This window comes from Cebus imitator, unplaced genomic scaffold (assembly GCF_001604975.1).
Source record: "Cebus imitator isolate Cc_AM_T3 unplaced genomic scaffold, Cebus_imitator-1.0 Scaffold51, whole genome shotgun sequence".
NCBI lineage: Eukaryota > Metazoa > Chordata > Mammalia > Primates > Cebidae > Cebus > Cebus imitator.
Window position 1 is genome coordinate 3,782,198 of NW_016107366.1, and position 21,140 is coordinate 3,803,337.

Sequence of the window (21,140 nt, forward strand, 5' to 3'; positions counted from 1 at the left end):
GAACATAAAAGGATAAGGTCAAAATTTGATGGTAAAATCCTCTTTAAGGAACTAAGAAATATTGGGTAAACTTAAGAACTGAGAAGATATTTGTATATAGGACTAGAGAAAGGAGTTTGAAGTCCAAATTTTACCAAGTTAGCAGAGCAAAGTACAATATTGAGCTTTTTATCTACTTGAAAGCACATCAGGGTCTTGGTTTAAGAATTAGAACCATATACATAGACTGAAGAATGCATCTCAAGCCTGAGAGAAAAACTAAAATAGGTCTATCCAAACCAAACCTAATCCTAATATGAATATTTGAACAGCTTATGTATTCTCCAGTAATTTACTACCTGTTGTAGCAAATTACTGGAGAATACATAAGTTGTAGCAAAGATCAATGCTCTTCAAAAAAATAGATTGGAATCCACAATGACCAGTCTTCAATAAGAAACAATCAGACATTCGAAGAGGTAAGAAGATTTGATTTTTGATCAAGGAAAAAAGTACATAGAAACAATTATATGAATGACTGACACTTTGGACTTAACAGAACTTTAAAATAGCTATCATGAATATGTAAAATAATATAATGGAGAATATAAATATGACAGGCATGAAAAATATCAAAAGAAAAATTTTAGTTCTAAAATTAAAAATACATAATACCTGAAATAATTGGGCTGGCTTAGCGGCAGTATTAGACTTTGCCAAAGGTAGGATAAATAAATCTAAACACAAAACAATAGCAATTTTTATAGTGAAAAACATAGAAAGTAATAAATTTAAAATAACAACAGCGAGGTTCCAATGACCTGTGGGGGAATAAAGAAAGGGAGGAAGGAACAGAAAATATATACATATATGTACTATTTCAAAATTTCCCCAACTTGACAAAAAAATTTAAACCTCACAGGTCTATCGTGCTTCATGTACTCTGAACAGGATGAACACAAAAAACACATTAAGGCACTTTTTTTCAGGAACAATATTAGCCAAAAACAAACAAACAAACAAACAATTGAATGACATTTTTAAGATGGTGGAGAAAATTAAAAACCTGCAAACCTAGAATTCTATGTCAGCAAAGCCAAAAATCCTCTGAAAATAATGATGGTATGGACATATTTTAATATAGATTGAGTCCCCCTAATCAAAAATTCTGAAATCCAAAATGCCCTAAAATTTGAAAATTTTGAGTGCTGACATTATGCTCAAAAGAAATGGTCACTGGAGCATTTTGGATTTCAAATTTTCAAATCAGGGATGCTGAGCCAATAAGTATGGTGCAAATATTCCTAAATCTAAAAATATATGAAATATGAAACACGTATAGCCTCAAGGATTTCAGATAAGGAATATACTAAACCTGTATTTTGAAAAAGCTAAGAAAATTTATCACCCGCAGGTTTATTTGACATTCTACATAAGATTTTTAATGAATGGAAATGTATTTCAGTCAACAATATGATTCTTTGGGAAAGAGTAAAGAACACTGGATATAGCCAGGCTCGGTGGCTCAGCACTTGGGAGGCTGAGGCGGGTGGATCACATGAGTTCAGGAGTTTGAGATCAGCCTGGCCAACATGACAAAACCCCATCTCTACTAAAAATACAAAATTAGCTGGGCATAATGGTATGCATCTGTGGTCCCAGCTACTCAGGAGGCTGACACAGGAGAATAGCTTGAACCTGAGAGGGGCCGGTTGAAGTGTGCCAAGATCGCATGATTACACTTGAGACTGGGTAACAAAGCAAGACTCTGCCTCAAGAAAAAAAAAAAAAAAAGAACACTTTAGAAATATAAATAAATATAAAGGGTAAGTTTCTTTTCTGAAAGTCCATTAAATAAGGAAAATGTAGATAATACTACTATAAGGTTCTTACCTTATATGTGAAGCAATATAATGTAAAGATAAGCTTTTATAAATGTAAGTATATATTTTAATCCCTTGAGTAGCTACTGCATAAATGGCACAGCTTAGCTAAAAATACAAATACAGAAGATAAAACTTAATTTTAATAAATATGTGATTAAATCAAAAGAAGGCAAGAAATAAGAGGCAAAGAGAAAGGACAAGAAAATAACAAAGCTCCAGTGGGTAGACTTAAATCTAATCACATAAACAATTATGTTAGATGTAAGAGGATTCAAAAGTACAATTAAAAGACAAAGCTTGTCAAGTTACATTACAAAGCAAGACTCAACTATATGTTGTCTACAGGGCATGCACTTTAAATACATAAAGCCATGAAACATTAAATATATGAAAGTGGAAGTATAATATGTATATCAAGCAAAGAAGACTTTAAGAAAAGGAGTAGTCTCATAAAGAAGGAGTGTTTCATAATGGCAAAAGTATCATTTCGGCAAGATACATAAACAATTTAAAACGTGTTGTACCTAATCAAATTGCATGAATCTAAACGATTTAATAGACAATATATAGTTGGAGATTTTAGCACTTATCTCTCAGTAATTGACCTAACAGTTGACAAAACACTGAAAAAGAATAATGAAAAAGTTTGTTCTTCAACTAGACTTACTTTGCATTTATAGAACTTCAAACAACCAAGAACAGCACAATACTTACTCTTTTCGAGTAAATATGGAGCATTTACCTATAAAATGCATTTAAAAGTAAATTTTAAGCATTAAATCTTCCAGAACATATTCTCTCATCACAATGGAATCACTGGAAAACAGGAACAATCTAGCAAATGCTTAGGCATTTTTAAAATTAAGCAACACACATATAACCTATCATTGCAATATACTGTGTTAACTGGATAAAGTTGCATGATATCTCAATATAAGGAGAAAAAAATTCACAAAATTCAGTACCCATCATGAATAAAACTCAAAGTGCGACAGCAACAACAAATTCTAAGAAAGTTAAGACCAGAAAGAAACTTCCTCAATCTAATAAAAGGAACATCCTAAAAATCTAAAATTAGCATCATACTTAGTGAAATATTGAATAGTCCCAGTCTAGAGTCACAAATAAGGCAAAGATATTTGTTCTTTTCGCTCCTTTTAACATGGTACTGGAGATCCAAGCTAGCACAATATGTCAAAGCCATGGGGGTAAGGGGTGGGAATGATATAAATATTGGAATGGAAATAGTAAGTTGACCCATGTTTATATTTTGTATATAGAAAATACTAAAGAATGTACCAAAGCAAGTACTAGAAAAATATAAGTGCTTAGAATATGGATGCAGAAATAAGAATTCAATATAAACAAGTAAATACTATTTTGAATATTAGCAAAAACCATTTGGAAAATAAAATTTTTAAATATCATTTATAGACTCTCAGTCTCCAGTTCGATATGTAAAGATCTTTGAAGTCATTTCTTGTATCCTCACAAAAGGGAAAAGAACATACTGAAAAATCAATACTGTTTCTTAGATGCATCAGAGAATTGAGGTTACAGGGCAAACTGTTGGCCAAAACCTGCTGAAACAGATAGGTGGATACATATAATCATAGTTTTCTAAGAACAAACGCTCAGAGATGAAGTCAGTGTCTGTAAAATCACTTCCAACTCTAATTGACACATTTCTGGTGGCTCAGTGTGAACTAGCTGGAGAGTTCAAAGCAAGGCAATATAATTTTTTTTGACAATTAAAAACACATTTAAAGAAAGACAAACTCAATACAACATGTAAAATAATTAAAAGACAACAAAATGAGATAAAAATTTCAACAGTAAAAAGTTAAGGTCCTAAACGGCATTAATTATCAATGACATGTAAATTAAAAAATATAGTGAGATATTACATTGCATCTACTGGAGTAACTAAGATTTCAAAATTTGGTGGTTTCAAATATTGGTGGGGATATTGGTATCTATTCATAGCTCTCATAAAGTTGTAAAGTGACAAAACATATTTGGAATACTTTTTTGCATATATATGGGTGTGGCATATGGCCCACCAATTTCATCCTTGGGTATTTATCAAAGAGAAATGAAAATATAAATACAGATACAGCCTTCTATCAGAATATTCATAGAAGCTCTATTTATAATCACTGAAAGATTAAAACTGTCTAAACATTCATAAGTCTTTTGTCCCTTACCTTGCCACCCTTTCCCCCTCAGTCCACCAAGTCTATTGTGTCATTTCTATACCATTGCATGCTCATAGCTTAGCTCCCACTTATGAGTGAGAATATGCAATGTTTGGTATTCCATTCCCGAGTTACTTCACTTAGAATCATAGTGAAGACTGAGATAATTTTTTAAAAGAGCAAGGTATCCAAGAGAGAAGAAAGTTATGGGATCATAACCACATCTGAAGGGGCTGTCTACATAAAAAGGATAGATGCCTTAACTATTATCACTTAAAGGGAGGAAGAATGTACGCTGTATTCATTTTGTGAGTGACAGTAAAGAAGTGTTCTTCTGATAAAGATGTTTGGATAACGAGAGAGGTGTTGACTGAGTAAAATAAATACTGAATAATTGTTAGGAAATGGTGAGGTTATGGAATTTATAATATCAGTCTTTGTATTGGTATAATTTTGTATTAGCATGGCTTAGGACTCATCATATAGAGATGGAAAAGATAAATAGATTGGCCTGTGTTTTGGGTTTCACAAAACAGGAATAAAAACAGGAAAACAGGATAAATCATTTTAATATAATGGCAAGGGAGTGATTAAGATGATTTCAAGGAGAAAAGGCATGAGGTGGCTGAAAGTTAGAAGAATACAATTTTACTAATAAGATAAATAAAATCTCCAAAAGGAATGAAAATACTGTCTTTTATTTTCTGGTGACTAAATCCAAAATTTTGTTCGCCACCCCACTCCTGAGAGTCTTTCTATGTTAGCAAATTGAAAATGAGCAGATGGTCCCTGGACCTGCCCATTCTTTTTCAAAAGCAGATGATGGTTTCCCAAAGGAAAAATGTTAACTTAGAAATAATGATAATGTTTGACCTTTTTAGGTTTAGCAGGTATTTATGCAGCTGTTAGCCACAGTAGCATCTAACACACATTATTATAGCAAGTCATAAATTTTTTGAATAATTTCAGTCATATGGCGATATCTAACTTTAGGAGAAAGAAAGATTTTCTTAAATCCCCTTAGGCTTGGCAGAATTGATTTACAGAAAACATTCAGAACAAGAATCTAAATTTTCCAAAAGTGACATTGTGAAAGACATCTGTTTATCACAGGCACTAAACTATAAGCAGTCTCACTAGAAAATGCTATAGAAAGAGCTATAAATATAGTGGAGCAAGCAGGTTGCCAAAGCCAATGAGTGGTAAAAGTCCCAGAAGCTAAGTGAAAGGAAAAAACAAAATTTCTTTTTAATAGGAAAATTCTTCTCTTCAATGTCCTTACCTTCATCTGGCACAATAACAAGTGATTGCTTCTCATTTCTTTTCTAATTGAATTTCCTTCTTTACTTCTCTAATCAGGGTAACACAATACACACCATGATGTACATTTACTCTGTTAAGCAACCAAATAGACTTTGAGCACGTGTCTTGCCATTCTACATAATTCACACCATCTTAGAAGCGGTTTCTCTTCAATTATTATTTTCACTGTATGAGCCAGAAGCATGTGTTTTTACCCCATGGGTAGACAATGGCTTCTTTGCAAAGTGCCATGAGAGACCAAGCCAGGGAGGATTCTTGTTGAGCACCTACATGCATGGCAACAGATACTTCAGAAATTATTGTGAAGTATGCACCTAATTTTCAGCATGTAAAATTTAAAAAGACAAAATATTGTATAAAAAATATTTCATAAACCATTAAAATGTCTATATTTAATTAACCTAATTTTATCATAAAACCCCTAAGGAGACAGAGATGTCACAAACACTCTGTTTTAAAAGGTAACATTTATATAAGATAAATGCTTATTATTTCTATATCACACAGACAGAGGACAGAATTTTAAAGGATTTACAAGATTAGAAATGGAAAACTCAGGAAGCTCATAAACTGTAAAATGTTTTCATATTTGCTTTGCTGGTTAGCTAGTTTGCTATCCTCTATCCCTGATCCTAAAAGACCATGACAGCTCAAAGAAAAAAGATATACAACAAATTGATAGTAAAATTTAAACACAAATAAGGAATGCAAATTATTTAAAATATAAATGATACAGAAGTATATATAAACTTTGCATTTTCTGAGTCTCCTAACAGCCAAATAATAACCAAAACATGATAAGTAGATATATGTTTTCAAGAGAAGGAAACAAATATTTAAGATAAATTCAAAAAGCTGCACATATAATCAAATTGTAAGTGGAATTTCACATGTAGACTTTCATAATGGCAATAATATAGTCAACAATGTCTATAATAATATTTATACAACAAACAGTATTTCTATAATAGCAACAGACTTAACTGCTTCATTTTTAAGCAACCACCATTTCAAAGCCCAATGAATAATACTGAAATACAACTTACTAAAGGCAGTTATACAGAGTCAATGAAATACAGTCAAAGCACGTAGTAATGACAAAATTTTATTATTGATTTTTAATGGCTCAATGATAGAATTCACTGGATATATGCATATGTTTATGTTTGTGTTTGTGTGTTAACTTCATATATCCAATTAACGTTTTACTTTGCAATTATATATTATTTATCTTTTTGTAGAAAAAGTATTATCGAATAACCCAGGCTTCAGATATAATCTCCCCTTTCACAAACTCATAACTTTGCTGATGCTGTCACCCTTAAAAATCTATTCTCCCTCAACAATGTAAGCTATTCTTCAGAAATCAGGTCAAATGCCACTTCCTTTTTTATCTCCCCCAGTAATCAGTTTTTTGTTTCTCTGTGCCCACAAACAATGTTTTTCCCCTTATACAGAATTCTTTACGCTGTGTTGAAATTATTCTCATGTTGGTCTATTTTATCAGAACACGAGCTTTCAAAGCCCTGCAATTTGCCTTGTGCGTGGGAGCTTCCTTAATACTTATTACTAGGACTCCATACATATTTTCTGAAGGAAGGAATTAAAGGAATAACAAATTATTTCTTGATAAGGTAAGAGGGTGTTAATTATTCTGAAACCAAAGGCTCGAATGAGTCTTAATAATTCCCTCAAATTATTTGGAGATACTTTCGGCTATGAACATTTTTTTCTGGGACATAGATCCATAGCTTTGATCACTCTCAAAGGAATCCCTAATCCTGCCCCTGTGGAATAGGAATGGGATAAAAAGACAAACATTCACAGAATGTTACAATTTTAGTCTTCCAAATGCTCAAGTTACTTATATTTTATAACTTTTCAAATAGAAAGATTGTCTCCTGGGCATTATAAATATTCAACATGCTATCTGATTATTATTTGCATTCATTATGGGAGAAAGTAAGTTTTTCGAGTGTTTCCTGGAGTCTGTTGACCATGTAAGCCATCTCATAGCCAAATATATTTCACTTGACCTTTGTTTATTGGTTGCTGAGAAAATTACTGTTGCCTAAGCAAAGATCCAACTGACAAAAATGTTGGACTAATTATTCATTAATGAGAGATGCAGGGCCGGGCGCGGTGGCTCACGCCTGTAATCCCAGCACTTTGGGAGGCCGAGGCGGGTGGATCACCAGGTCAAGAGATCGAGACCATCCTGGTCAACATGGTGAAACCCCGTCTCTACTAAAAATACAAAAAATTAGCTGGGCATGGTGGCACGTGCCTGTAGTCCCAGCTACTCAGGAGGCTGAGGCAGGAGAATTGCCTGAACCCAGGAGGTGGAGGTTGCGGTGAGCCGAGATCACGCCATTGCACTCCAGCCTGGGTAACAGAGCGAAACTCCGTCTAAAAAAAAAAAAAAAAAAATGAGAGATGCACAAGATAAGTGCTTCTAGGAATCAGTATACCATACTTAAATGACTTAGCACTTGGAGATAAATCTATGAAAACAATACATAACTTAGACACTATATTCATTGGAACATATTCTTCTAGATTTTCACACTAGACACACAACTGATAATTCTATTTCTAAAGCCATTTCCCATTTGTAAAGCTCTTTTTTTCTGAAATTATAGCATGCAATACATGAATTTAGATGAAAATCTATTGAGGTAATTTGAATAACAGAATTCATTGTGCTTACATAATAGATTGAAACAGCTTAAAACATGGTTTAATTCTAAAACTATAATGCAAGTAAATTAATCATAGTCACAACAACTTAATCTTATAAGTCATTATTCTAATATGTAGATATTTGAATTAACAGATTTATACATGCCAAACTATCCATATAGGTGATCATTATTTTGTAGGTGAGGTTAAATGTACCTTCTACCCTTTTAAGGTTTCTGGCTAGTACTAACATAAGGCAGATTAACAAGAAAAAAAAAGCATACAATCCTTATATGGTAATTTTTACATGTACATGAGAACCTTCGTAACAAAAATGAAGACCCAAAGAACTGGCTAAGCCTAAGGCTTATATGCTAGTTTGAATAAAGGTTGGAAATAATGGAAAACTAATTAAAATAAATGTGACTGAAAAAGACACAAGTTATTTTAATAAGCTCTGTTTATACAGATTTTCTCAGCCCCCACTTTGCATCTCTGGTAATAAGAATGTTCTATTCTTCTGGTTTAAGGCAAGCATCTTTCACATGAGAGTTTTATTTCCCACTTTCAGAAGCAAGAAGGAAGAAGTGGTCAGAGTGCCCTTCCTACATCTACTATTTTTCAAGTCCCTTCAGTTCAAAATAATCAATATGTCAAATTTGCATATTTTGGGTGGCATGGTCTGAACTCCTTCAATCTACATAAGTGCTTATGAGCAACAGGGTACATTAACTCAGGAGGAGATAACAGTTGAGATCCTTTATTTAGTTGTGCAATCTCTCTTCTTGTGTAAAATAGAGACACTCATATATATGCATTAGAGATTGCTGTCAAAATTAAATGGAACATAGTTTCCAGCATAAAAGAGATTCTCTTTTATGTTATTTTCCCCCAATGTTGTCCTTTCTACGTGTGATTCTGTTATTTTGTATGTATGAAATATGTTATAATGAATATGCTAACATCACATTTTAAAAATCAGCATTTCTCAACCTTTTAGGCTTATGACACTTCAAAATGTCAAAAATTTTGGCAGCAGGGAAAGGATTTGAAAGTAGAGATGATAACTGACTAAAGTTTAGAACTCACTTTTTCTCTGGATAATTTCATCTGTTCCCATGGTTACCACTCCCATTGAGATCAGATGCCTATGTGTGTCTCAAAATTGACCAAAAACTGATTTAACCTCACCAAATAATGCTATGCTGGCAAAGTAGATCTGAAAATTCCTCTTTGGAAGGGCTGCTCAGCTATTGAAAAAATAACCTTGGACAAAGCAAAGTAATAGCTCTTAAACTGTTTCCCTTCAACATACATGTACACAAATTTGGGGTTTTGGATATTATTCTAGTTTATACGCACTTTCTGTTTCATCAATGGAACAATAAATGTGTGATTAGCTATTCTAATACTTCAGATTATAAGCAATATTTGTAGATGAACATTTAATTGTGTGAAAAGACTAGCTAAATTTTAAAAGAAATTCATGTTTATATTTAATCCTGTGAGATAAATGTAGAATTTCTAAGAGTAGAATACAGACTCTGACTTGAAACATTGATTTGGTTTTATGGGGTAATGATTCTTTTAAATGATTAATACTGGAGACTCCAAAATTTCTATTTTAAACCACTATCTTTCTACCTAGATACTGATTTTCCACTGTCTTTTCTTCAGGCTCAAAATTCACAAAATGGAATTCCTTATATTCCTCTGTACATACTTTATTTGTTGTTCCTAGTGACATAGAACAGCATTATAATATGTTTAAAATCTTCCCCCTCCACCACTGAAGGAACTCCCTTATCCTTTTAACCTAAAATCTCACTCAAGATTTTTTTCAGAGATGAAATGGTTCTTGATATGTTTTTTTTTTCCTCTATTTTCACTTCCACTTTCAAATTGAAAGCTTCACCATATTTCACTTGAAATTTTGCAGTCATATTCCCAAATGGGCCCTAGTGTTTATTCTTTAACCATTAATCCATCATTCCACTGTTTTTAAAATTAAATCAATATCATTATATAATTCAAATTTTAACAAATTTGATAATTTCCAATAGGCCAAAGGATAAAGATCAAGTTTTTAGTATAGAATCTGTAGACCACATCAATAAAGCTAAATCATCTTTCTAACCCTGTCCCACCATGTGACACATTTTAGCTCACAATACTACTCAGTCTATTCAAAGATGCTATACATTTCCCGGCTCCAACTTTGATCATGCTGTCCCTTCTCTTCCACCAGAAACACACAGGGATCATAAAGTGTCATCTCAGAAAGCTCTGTTCCTTCTTTTCTCCCAGAAAGACACAGGACTGATAAACTGTATAATCCCAAAGTCATTATCTACATAGTTTATGTTATGAGACCTTCATGGAACAGATAGACTAGGATGGTAACCTTCCTTGGAAGCAACAGAGCAACAAACATATATTGAAAACTCATGTTTCTAAGAACCAGTTTATTGTCTCTGCTTAATTCAGCAAATTATAAATCAAAACCAATTGTGTGACAAGTCCTGGCCAGGGATTTTAGGATAACAGATATGGAGTTTTTTAAAGAAACAGGTACCATATGTGTATATTTCTTATGATTCTAGGCTAGACAAGGTCATGGGTCATAACTTGCTTGATTGGCTGCATTGTGTGAACCTAAAAATAAAGATTCAAGAGACAGATTTCTGGATAAAGCTACAATCAAAACTATTTGACTATTTAGCCGTATCACAAAATTAATCCATATATTCAACAATAACATAGAAATCAGAGAAGCCAGGTGATTGATAAAAGGAGGCAAAAGGAGACAGGAAGACTGACCAGAAATTATCTTCTTCTTTGAGGATAATCTCATCACTTGTATGCAGTAGTCCAATGATGAACAAATTAACCAAGTAATATTAATTCCACTGGTAAATCAGAATTACCAAACTATTTTCTCCTACCAAAATAAGCAAATATATATTTCACATTCATTAATAGAAAATGTTAGTAGTAACTAACTGTTGCTGTCTACTTTCAGCTTCTTAAAAACAAAATGTCTCATTCAAAACATTATATTCCAGATTTTGTACATATCGGGCTATTTAAGTAGCAGCCTTCTTGTGACCTTGTTATATAATTATTTATAGTATATTAGTTCCACCTCCACTTTTTATGTTTTCTGTTGTTTTTTAATCTAAATTTGTATTTCCCACACATTTAGCACAGATTAATAATATGCATGTTAGATAAAATCTGAAAATATTTACTACAGTAATAATGGAAGAAAAGCATATTTGAAAGTCACCTATGTAATATAATTTAAAATATTTGAAAATTGTAGGATAGTTTGGATTTATAAAGGGCAAAAATAAGAAAGAATCACTTTAAATGGGAAAAATATGTCCAGATACACACAAGGAAAGAGATAGCATAATCGGAGAAAAGCTTGGAAAACATGGTGCCACACAATGGGATTACCAGAATGTCATGTTATATAATTCAATTATTGGGAGACAAGCAATTTGCCTTATATTTGCAACCAATTTTAATTGCATGACTATTATTTCTTCCTTATTAATTTACTAATTATACCTTAAATTATATTTCTCCCTTGCTGAAAGTATTATGATATGTATTCTTGGCATGTTATATCCTACCTTGAATTAGTACTTATACCACTTCCCATCCAACACAGGTATCTTACAATTTAGGCCTTTTACCCCTTACACATTTTGTTTTACAACTTACAATTTTTATCTCATTAAAGTCCACAAAAAAAAAAATAACATGGAGCACATAATTTTTATAACCTACTGTAATATATCACTTTCCAAACATTCTGCATTTTTCTTAAGCAGGATTTGAATTGCTGAAGAATTTTGCATAGAATTATGAACTATTAATGTACCTGTCTCCTAATATCAGATAATTATGTTGCTATGTAAAAGTAACATTAAAATGACCGTTATTTACTAAATCTCTATTACTAAGAATACATTTTTAAAAGCGCACTTTCTAAATAAAAGTATAAGAACTTTTAAAATGCTTTTGAGACATATTCTAAAATTGTTCTCCAGAAATGCTGTATGAGTTCACACCACATTTTTGATAGGAGAATGAATATTATTTTTATGCTTATAACATTGCATATTATAGTTTACTAATTAGTTTTAAATGGAATTTCTTTTATACCTAATAAATTATATAAATTTTAACATATCTTTCATCAATTTTTATTGTCCATTGGTGGATTGCTTACTCATTTTATCTACTTTTATTTTTTCTGTTGAAGTACCTATTACTTTTATTCAGTTAATATGCAGTTATGTAGATTTGTTGCAAGAATACTGCACAGGGGTATTAAAAATACTTTCATATCATAAGAACACTAAAAATAAATGTGTTAATATTAAATAATTAAAGCAAAAACAGTCTCTAGAGTGTCATATGCCCTAAGTCCTAATGGAACTTAGTTTTATTAAAATATCCACATGTTTTACTCATATTGACTGGAATCACATATTTAACTTAGAATAAATACCAGGCATGAAAAAGATATAATTTATTGTGATAAAACATCAGTAACTTTTCTATCATGATTAAAGCTGAGAACAAACCTGTAGTGCAAGCAGCCTTTTGGAGTAGTGTTCATTCTTGTCTGAAAAACAACCTTCTGCATCCCAACACTCTCTCTAAACATGATGTCAGCCTCACACATTCAGAAGTATGGCTTTTAAGTCTTAGGCACTGTGTTCTCCTCATACTTTTAGGATGATGTTACTGACCCACTTTGCTTTCATCTCTGAGTCTACAGCATATACTATGTAATTGGATATACTAAACTTTGGACAGCATATACCATGTAATTGGGTATATTAAACTTTGATCAGAAACTGGTGGTTATCCATGGTTGACTATTGGTCTCATAGACTCCCCTGGGTTCTGACTGTACCTTCTATATTCTTCAAGGGGTGAAGTCACTACCTGGTACCTCCCTGGTGGCACTGCCTTTCATCACCTTTCCAAGATAGTCCAGCCATATTCTCAGCAAATTTCTGTTTCCCTCTCTGTTCCTCTAAGACCAAGATAAACTTTTGGAAATGCCAACTTCTGCCAGACCCAGCTGTGCATACCCCATCCTCTTTTGGTTAGTATGGAAAGGAACACATTCTAGACTCCTAAATATGGTGAAGAAACAATAGAATATCTCTGTTCTAGATATTACTTTAACTTATCAAAAGGACAAGACTTGTCTTTGCTCTCCTATTTTTTCCTTAGAAATGAAAAATTATGTGTTTTCCAGCTGATGCCACGGACACTGATTTCTCTTTCTCCTTTTTCTTCTCTTAAACTGCTTTAAATAAAACATTAAATAAAACCATAGGCCTGGCCCTTATAAATCTACATAGGATAGAATGAGAAATACTTGAAACTCCATAGTTCTTCCTTCTACGTTTTTTCTTATATTATTCATGTCATGATGTAGTATCTTCCCAAACCCCTAAGAGATGAATAATATAAACAAGGCAAAGATAAAGTGATACAAAATTCAAAAAAGAAATATCACATCAATAATTAAATATTTTACATCTGTTAGGTATTTATGTCTTATAATTAAAACAAATAATCTCATTATTCTCAGATACAAGAATTAATGCTCCCTAATTGTCAATCCTTAATTATTAATTTTTAAGGAAGCACTATAAATTTGCCCCAAATTTCATTACAGGTCATGGAAGTTCTAAGTAGATACCATCAAATGTATATCATAGAAGTTCATACATTAATCAAGCTTTGCTAAGTATTACATTAAACTTGAAATAACTTATACAGGCTAATATTTCTCGTACATATCATGTGGATGATATTAAAAATATTTAACAAATGCTTGTTCAACAATGCATGCAGTTATTACAAATGCACACCCTTTAGCAGCCACTGTAAGCTTCGAATAGGAGGTTGCCTCTGGTCAACTACAGAAAAGGTAATATGCTTTTGCTTTAGAAATCTCAACACAAGACCTCATGACTGAATCTTGCTATTGGAAGTGAGCTATCAGGGGATTACTCAGTTTTAAGATAGTGGCTAAGTAGATGGGAAGGGAGAAATTTTCTTAATTGTCCAGTGGCAGGGAACTCAATCTCCAAATCTCCAAAGAGTTGTCACTTCACGTAACCTTGAGTCATCAGGGCCTCTGGATAGTAGTTGCTCTGTATGTCCCCACTGGCTGAGCCAGCCATCCTTCCCTCTTAGTCTTGGCAATTTCCTGTTCTTCATAGTTGAATCATTTTCTACCTCCCCTTGGATATCAACTCCCTTACCTACTAAATTACAGCCTATATTTAACTCCCTCAAAAAAGAAATTTTTAAAGACCTATTTTTAAACTGTTTAGATATATTCTGCATTCTATCCATTTGCTTTCTGCTAAGAACTGTTTTCCAATCACCGTAGTGATAATAGCTTGTTCTTAGAACTATGAAATTTTGGCAGCCTCATGGTGATGCTACAGTACAGAGAGTTAGAAGAAGGATTTAATTCTGATTTTAACTACTCCGTAATCATTTTGTTGTTTTATTTCTCTCAAATCATGTGGCAATATAAAAGAAAATTAACAAGATTTTACTTTGGGCAGTGCATAAAATTATTCCATGATTGATAGCAACAAAGACAGAACCCAGTCTTGAGTAAATTTAGAAAGGCATTCACTGGAAATAATCTAATATCTTATTTGTTTCATGAGACACATTGCTGGTTCTGTCGTGAAGCTGTGAGCACACTGTGACATACAGTAATGTCGGTGAGCTACAAAACAATGAACTTCAAAATCCAAGGCGAGTTTTGGCAACTTTAGCTTTGCCATGAAATATGACTCTTCTCTGTGTAAAAGTGAAAAGGGGAAGGAAAATGAAAGAAGATAACTAGCTTTTAACTGGCTTCAATGTTGTAAACACATTACATGTAATATCTTGTTGAATCCTTACAACTAGAATATTTGTTTTCCATTTGAAAGATAAAATTTTTTTAACAGATTAATGTTACCATAAATCCTGTAAGCAGTGTAAAATAAAACTGAAATGTGAATTCAAATTAACTATGGGGAAAATGAAATTGCCAAGACTAAGAGAGAAGGGTGGCTGATTCAGTTAGTCGGGGCACACGTAGCAACTACTTCTATCCAGACCCCTTGGATTATTACCGTGCTCACGGGTTTATAACCATATTTATAGCTTTGTAACCATCACAATGGCGGTTAATTATAAAGGATCTTAATGGCACTAAGGTGACTCAAATTAAAATAGCAATCCTCTACCTTACTCAATACACTGACATTACAGTCTCACTAGTGATAGGGATGCTTCAAGGAGTTTGGGGAGATATGAAATGTACAGCACATGGACATTGTCTTGCATTTAAAATTTAGTAAATGAAACAACAACATGGCATTCTATAACATATAGACTTATTTCTAGACTATCAGGAAGCTATAGTGAAACAATTGTGACAGCAAAGATGAAAAAAACTCTTGGAAAAATAGAGAAAGTGACAAATTATAGAGTGGAAAAAAGGGCATGTTTTAATAGGCAAACACATGTCCAAGAGATGGCTAAGATGTCAACATTTAGTAATGAAAAGAAGAATATTTTAAGCAGGGGAAAATACATGAGTAATGAATAGAAAAGGCAGTAACATGAAAAGTAAGTAGTCCATTATAGGTATACATAATTATTTCCTAGCAAAAGTATACAGAATTAAAAATAGAAAAATAGTATTCAGATTAAAGGTAGCTTTGAATGTTCTAATTTGGTGAATTTTATTTATTTGTATTTATACATCTATCAAAGGTTTTAAGCAAATCATTGACATAGTTTTAAAAATAGACTTTGAAAATGTTTCTGTAACAATTTACTTAGCATTTACTTTAAGGTAGTTGGGATATGAAAGCAATAAGGCCAAATTACAAGAAACCTATTGCAATATCAAAGAGTGAAAATGAGTTTTTGAATTAGGTGTACACCAGTAGAAATGGAAAGGAGGGGACACACATGAAAGATATTAAGGTGAGAAAATTAGTTATTTTCACTAATATTTCCCTTTAGTGCAGACTTGACTTTAATAATCAGCTGGAAGATACTTTCAATATGGCTTCTCAATGATTCCCATCCATTTAAGATTTTAATCAGGCAGTTACTGTCTGGTAATAAAATGACATTTTATGTTATAATGATGGGCCTTTCAAAGAGCTCTCATCAATGATTGAGTTGATGCTCAGTAATGAACTGATCTGTATTCAACATACTGTTCTTAGTTTAATGAACTTAAATTTAATTTTGCCAGAGCTGAGAGCTTTAAATCAAAGCCATGCCATTGTATCCTGGCAACAAAAGTTCTCAACACTATTCTGTAGTATTTTGCAGATTTATTCTGGGGTGGGAACCTGGAGATTATTTCTGAATTTTTATAAACTTGATATTTTTAAAATCACTGTTTAAATTACCAAGTCTTTACCCAACTAATAACAAGACTTGACTTTACAGTCACAAGACTGAGTAGAGGAGATAAAACATATTGTCTCCAAACATCTAGATTTATGAAAGAAGTATTCTGAAACATTATGTAATATGCTGGGATTAAAAAAAAAAACTTTTCTCTATACAAAAAGTAACAGCTACTGGTGAGGCTGTGAAAAAAAGTGGATGCTTTTAAACTGTTGATGGGAATGTAAATTAGTTCAGCCACTGTGGAAATCAATGCAGAGACAGCCCAAAAAACATAAAAGACAATTATCATTTGATGTAGCAATACCATTATTGGTTACATACCCCAGAGGAAATAAATTGTTCCACAGAAAAGACATACACTTTCATATGTTCATGTCTATACTACTCACAATAATAAAGACATGAATCAACCTAGGTGCCCATCGATGGTGAATTGGATAAAGAAAATGCTGTACGTATATTACACCATGGAACACTATGCAGCCATGAGAAAGAATAAATTTATGTACTTTGCAGCATCATTAATGCAGCTGAAGGGCATTATCCTAAGCAAAATTAACACAGGAACAGAAAACCAAATAGCGCATGTTCACACTTATAAGTGGGAGTGATATATTGAGCACATATGGACGTGAAGAAGGAAAAATAGACACTGGGGGCTACTAGATGGGGAGGGGGAAAGGTAAGCATTGGCTGATAAACTACCTATTGGGTATCATGCTTACCACCTGGGTGACAATAGGATCCATAACTGAAACCAAGCATCACAGGATATACCCATTTAACAATCCTGCACGTGTACATCAGGAAACTAAAATAAAAATTGATAGATTCCAACACCAAAGTCCCTTCAAATGCCTGGAAAGCCTTGCCAAAAAGTGTGGGTCCAAACAAGCCCAGGCTGTAAGGCTACAATAATTACCTAACTCTTCAATGCTGAAAGAGTGATGAATATGTACAAGCATCAAGACCATCAAGGGGAACATGACCTCACTAAATTAACTAAATAAGTCACCAGGGACCAGTCCTGGAGAGAGATATGTGATCTTTCAAAAAGAGTTCAAAATAGCTGTTTTGAGAAACCATGATGAAATGCAAAATAACAAGAGAATTAATTCTAAATCCTATCAGACAAATTTAACAAAGAGATTGAAATAATTTTGCATATTTTTTAAACTGATGTTACCATGAGGCTTGCAAATAATATAACCCATTATTTTAAATTGATGCCAACTTAACACTGATTACAGAAACAAATGATATAACAAACAAAGAGAAAACTAATAAACTATTTGCCAGTAAATCAGAAAACCTAAAACATAGACAAATTCCTAGACATACACAATCTACCAACATTGTACCATAAAGAAATCCAAAACCTATACAGAACAATAACAAGTAATGAGATTGAAGCAATAAGAGAAGTCTCCACCTGCAAAAACCCAGGACCTAAGGGCTTAAATGCTGAAATCTACAAAACATTTAAAGAAGAACTAATACCAATCATACATAAACTATTAAAAAAAAAAAAGAACAGGAAGAGAGAATACTTCCAAACTTATTCTACAAGTCCAGTGTTATTCTGATACAAAACCACACAACACATCAAAAAGTGAAAACTATACACCAACATTCATGATGAACATTGATACAGAAATCCTCAACAAAATAATACCAAACCAAATTCAACAACACATTTAAAAAATATCATTCATTGTTACCAAGTGAGATTAATGCCAAAGATGCATGGATGGTTTAACACATGCAAATCAATCTGATATACCATCTCAACAAACTGAAGAACCAAAACAATATGATTACTTCAATGAAATGAAATGCTAAAAAATTATTTGATAAAATTCAATATCCCTTTATAAAAAGAACCTCAACAAATATATATAGAAGGAACATATGTCAACATAATAAGAGCCATATATGGCAGTCCCACAGCTAGTATCATATTCAAAAGGGAAGAATTGAAAGTCTTTCCTCTAATATCTAGAACAAAATAAGGATGTCCACCTTAACAACTATTACTCAACAGAGTCCTGAAAGTTCTAGGTAGGGAAATAAGACCCAGAAACTAATCCACGTATTTACTGTGAGCTCATTTTCAACAAAGATGCCAAGAACATACATTGAGGAATATTTATTGTCTTCAATAAATGTTGCTAATTAATAAATGTTGGACGACTAGATATCCATAAGGCAGAAGAATGAAACTAACCCCTATCTCTCACCATATGCAAAAGTCAAATAAGAATGAATTAAAGTTTTACATATAAGACCTCAAACTATAAAACTACTATGAGAAAACCTTAGGGAAGTTCTAGGACACTGAAATGGGCAAAGATTTCTTGAGTAATATCTCACAAACACAGGCAACTAAAGCAAAAATCGACAAATGGGATCACGTCAAGTTTAAAAGCTTTGCAGAGCAAAAGAAACAATAACTAAACTTAAGAAACAACCCACAGAATGGGAAAAATACCTGCAACCCACCCTTCTAACAAGGGATTTATAACCAGTTTAGATAAGGAGCTCAAACTACTCTGTAAGAAAAATACTAATAATCTAATTGAAAAAATGTTGAAAGATATGAATAGACATTTCTGAAAAAAGACATACAAATGGCAAACAGGTATATGAAAAGCTACTCAACATCACTAATCATTGGAGAAATGTAAATCAAAACTGCAATACAATGTCTCTCCCCAGTTAAAATGGCTTTTATCCAAATGACAAGCAATAACAAATGCTGAAGAGGATGTGTAGAAAAGGAAGGCCTTCTATACTGTGGGTAATTTAATACAATCACTGCAGAGAACAGTTTGGAAATTCCACAGTAAACTAAAAATAGAGCTACCATATAATCCAGCAATCCCACTGCTAGATATATACCAAAAAGAAAGGAAATCAGTATATTGAAGAGAGAGATATCTGCTTTCCATGTTTATTGCAACACTATTCACAATAAGCAAGATTCAGAAGCAAGCTTGTGTCTATCTACAGATGAATGGGTAAAGAAAATATGGTACATACACACAAAGTCATACTACTATCCATAATAAGATGAGATTCTCTCACTTGTAACAAACAACATGGATGGAACTGGAGACAAACTTTGCATAATATCCTTATTTATCGGAGCTAAAAAATTAAGGGAATTGAACTCATGGAGATGGAGTGGAGAAGGAAGGCTACCAGAGGCTTGGAAGGTTAGTAGCAGGATGTGGGGAAGATGGAGATACTTAATGGGTACAAAAAATATAGTTAGATAGAATGAAAAATATCTAGTATTTGGTAGCACAACAGGGTGACTACAGTCAACAATAATTTATGGTACATTTTAAAATCACTAAAAGAGTATACAGTAATTAGATTGCTTTTAACACAAAGAAAGGATAAATGCTTGAGGTGATGGATACTTTATTTACTCTTATGTAATTATTACACAGTGTATGCATGTGTCAAACTATTTTATATATCTCATAATATATACACCTAATATATACCCATAGAAATTAAAATGTTTTTAAAATTATAATTGTTTTTTTAAAAAACACTTTTTCTAAATTATTTTAATACAACAGTATTTTCCTGATGACATTCACTAGACAAGAAAATTATACAACTTAAACAGTTAAGAAGTGTTTGGGAAGATTTGCGTTGTATTTCCCAGCTCTATCTATCTATCCATCATCTATCTATATATCTATCTATCATCTATCTAGCTCTTTAGCTAGCTATCATCGAGCTAGCTATCATTTATCTTTCTCTATTTATCTCTATAGAGATATTTCTATATACATGTATTTGTAACTATAATTTCAACAAGATCTTCCTTCTTATCTCTTTGTTCATTACTCTAACATGCCTCCAAGGCAACAAACAATAAAGAGGAGAGAGAATGATTTAAAAATTTCTACTATTTCTACATATTTTCTTTATATTATAGGATATAATAAGAACTTCAGAAATAGTACTTAAATCATTCATCAAGAAAGGCAATAACTTACCTGTCTTTACAAAACTCTCATTTGGTTGTGTTCTCTTAGTGTCCATATGAATACACAACTTTTAAAAATTATTTTAGTATAAATATAATTTTAATGTCATTTTTAAGTTTTTGCTTTTTGGTCTATTTTGTGTTTTAATATCACCTCAGGATGAGTTTATTTTATTGGTCATGCAATATTCTATTTTAAATATTTCCTTATTGATCTTAACTTGCACTCACTTGGCATATGTAATTATATGACAGTGAAAAAGCAGCAACCAGGTATCTTTCAATAAGCATCTTTATGTGCAGAGACATTTTTTCTTTTGGAGTATTTTAAATATTCTTTTAGAATTTTTTTTTTTTTTTTTTGAGACAAATCTTGCTCTGTCACCAGGCACCAGGCTGGAGTGCAGTGGTGCTATCTCAGCTCACTGCAACCTCCGCCTCCTGGGTTCAAGCAATTCTCCTGCCTCAGCCTCCCCAGTAGCTGGGACTACAGGCGCACGCCACCATGCCCAGCTAATTTTTGTATTTTTTTAGTAGAGACGGGGTTTCACCATGTTGGCCAGGATGGTCTCAATCTCT

At 32.6% G+C, this 21,140-nt stretch overlaps 1 long non-coding RNA gene across 1 annotated transcript; it reads right to left on the reverse strand.

Moving 5' to 3' along the window:
• Positions 1 to 1,805: 1,805 nt before the first annotated feature.
• Positions 1,806 to 17,840, reverse strand: LOC119471119. The gene is made up of 3 exons (XR_005200113.1): positions 17,730 to 17,840; positions 16,449 to 16,452; positions 1,806 to 1,818 (listed from the first exon to the last, which is right to left on the reverse strand). It is a non-coding gene; the product is annotated as an uncharacterized LOC119471119 (long non-coding RNA).
• Between the last annotated feature and the right edge of the window lie 3,300 nt (positions 17,841 to 21,140).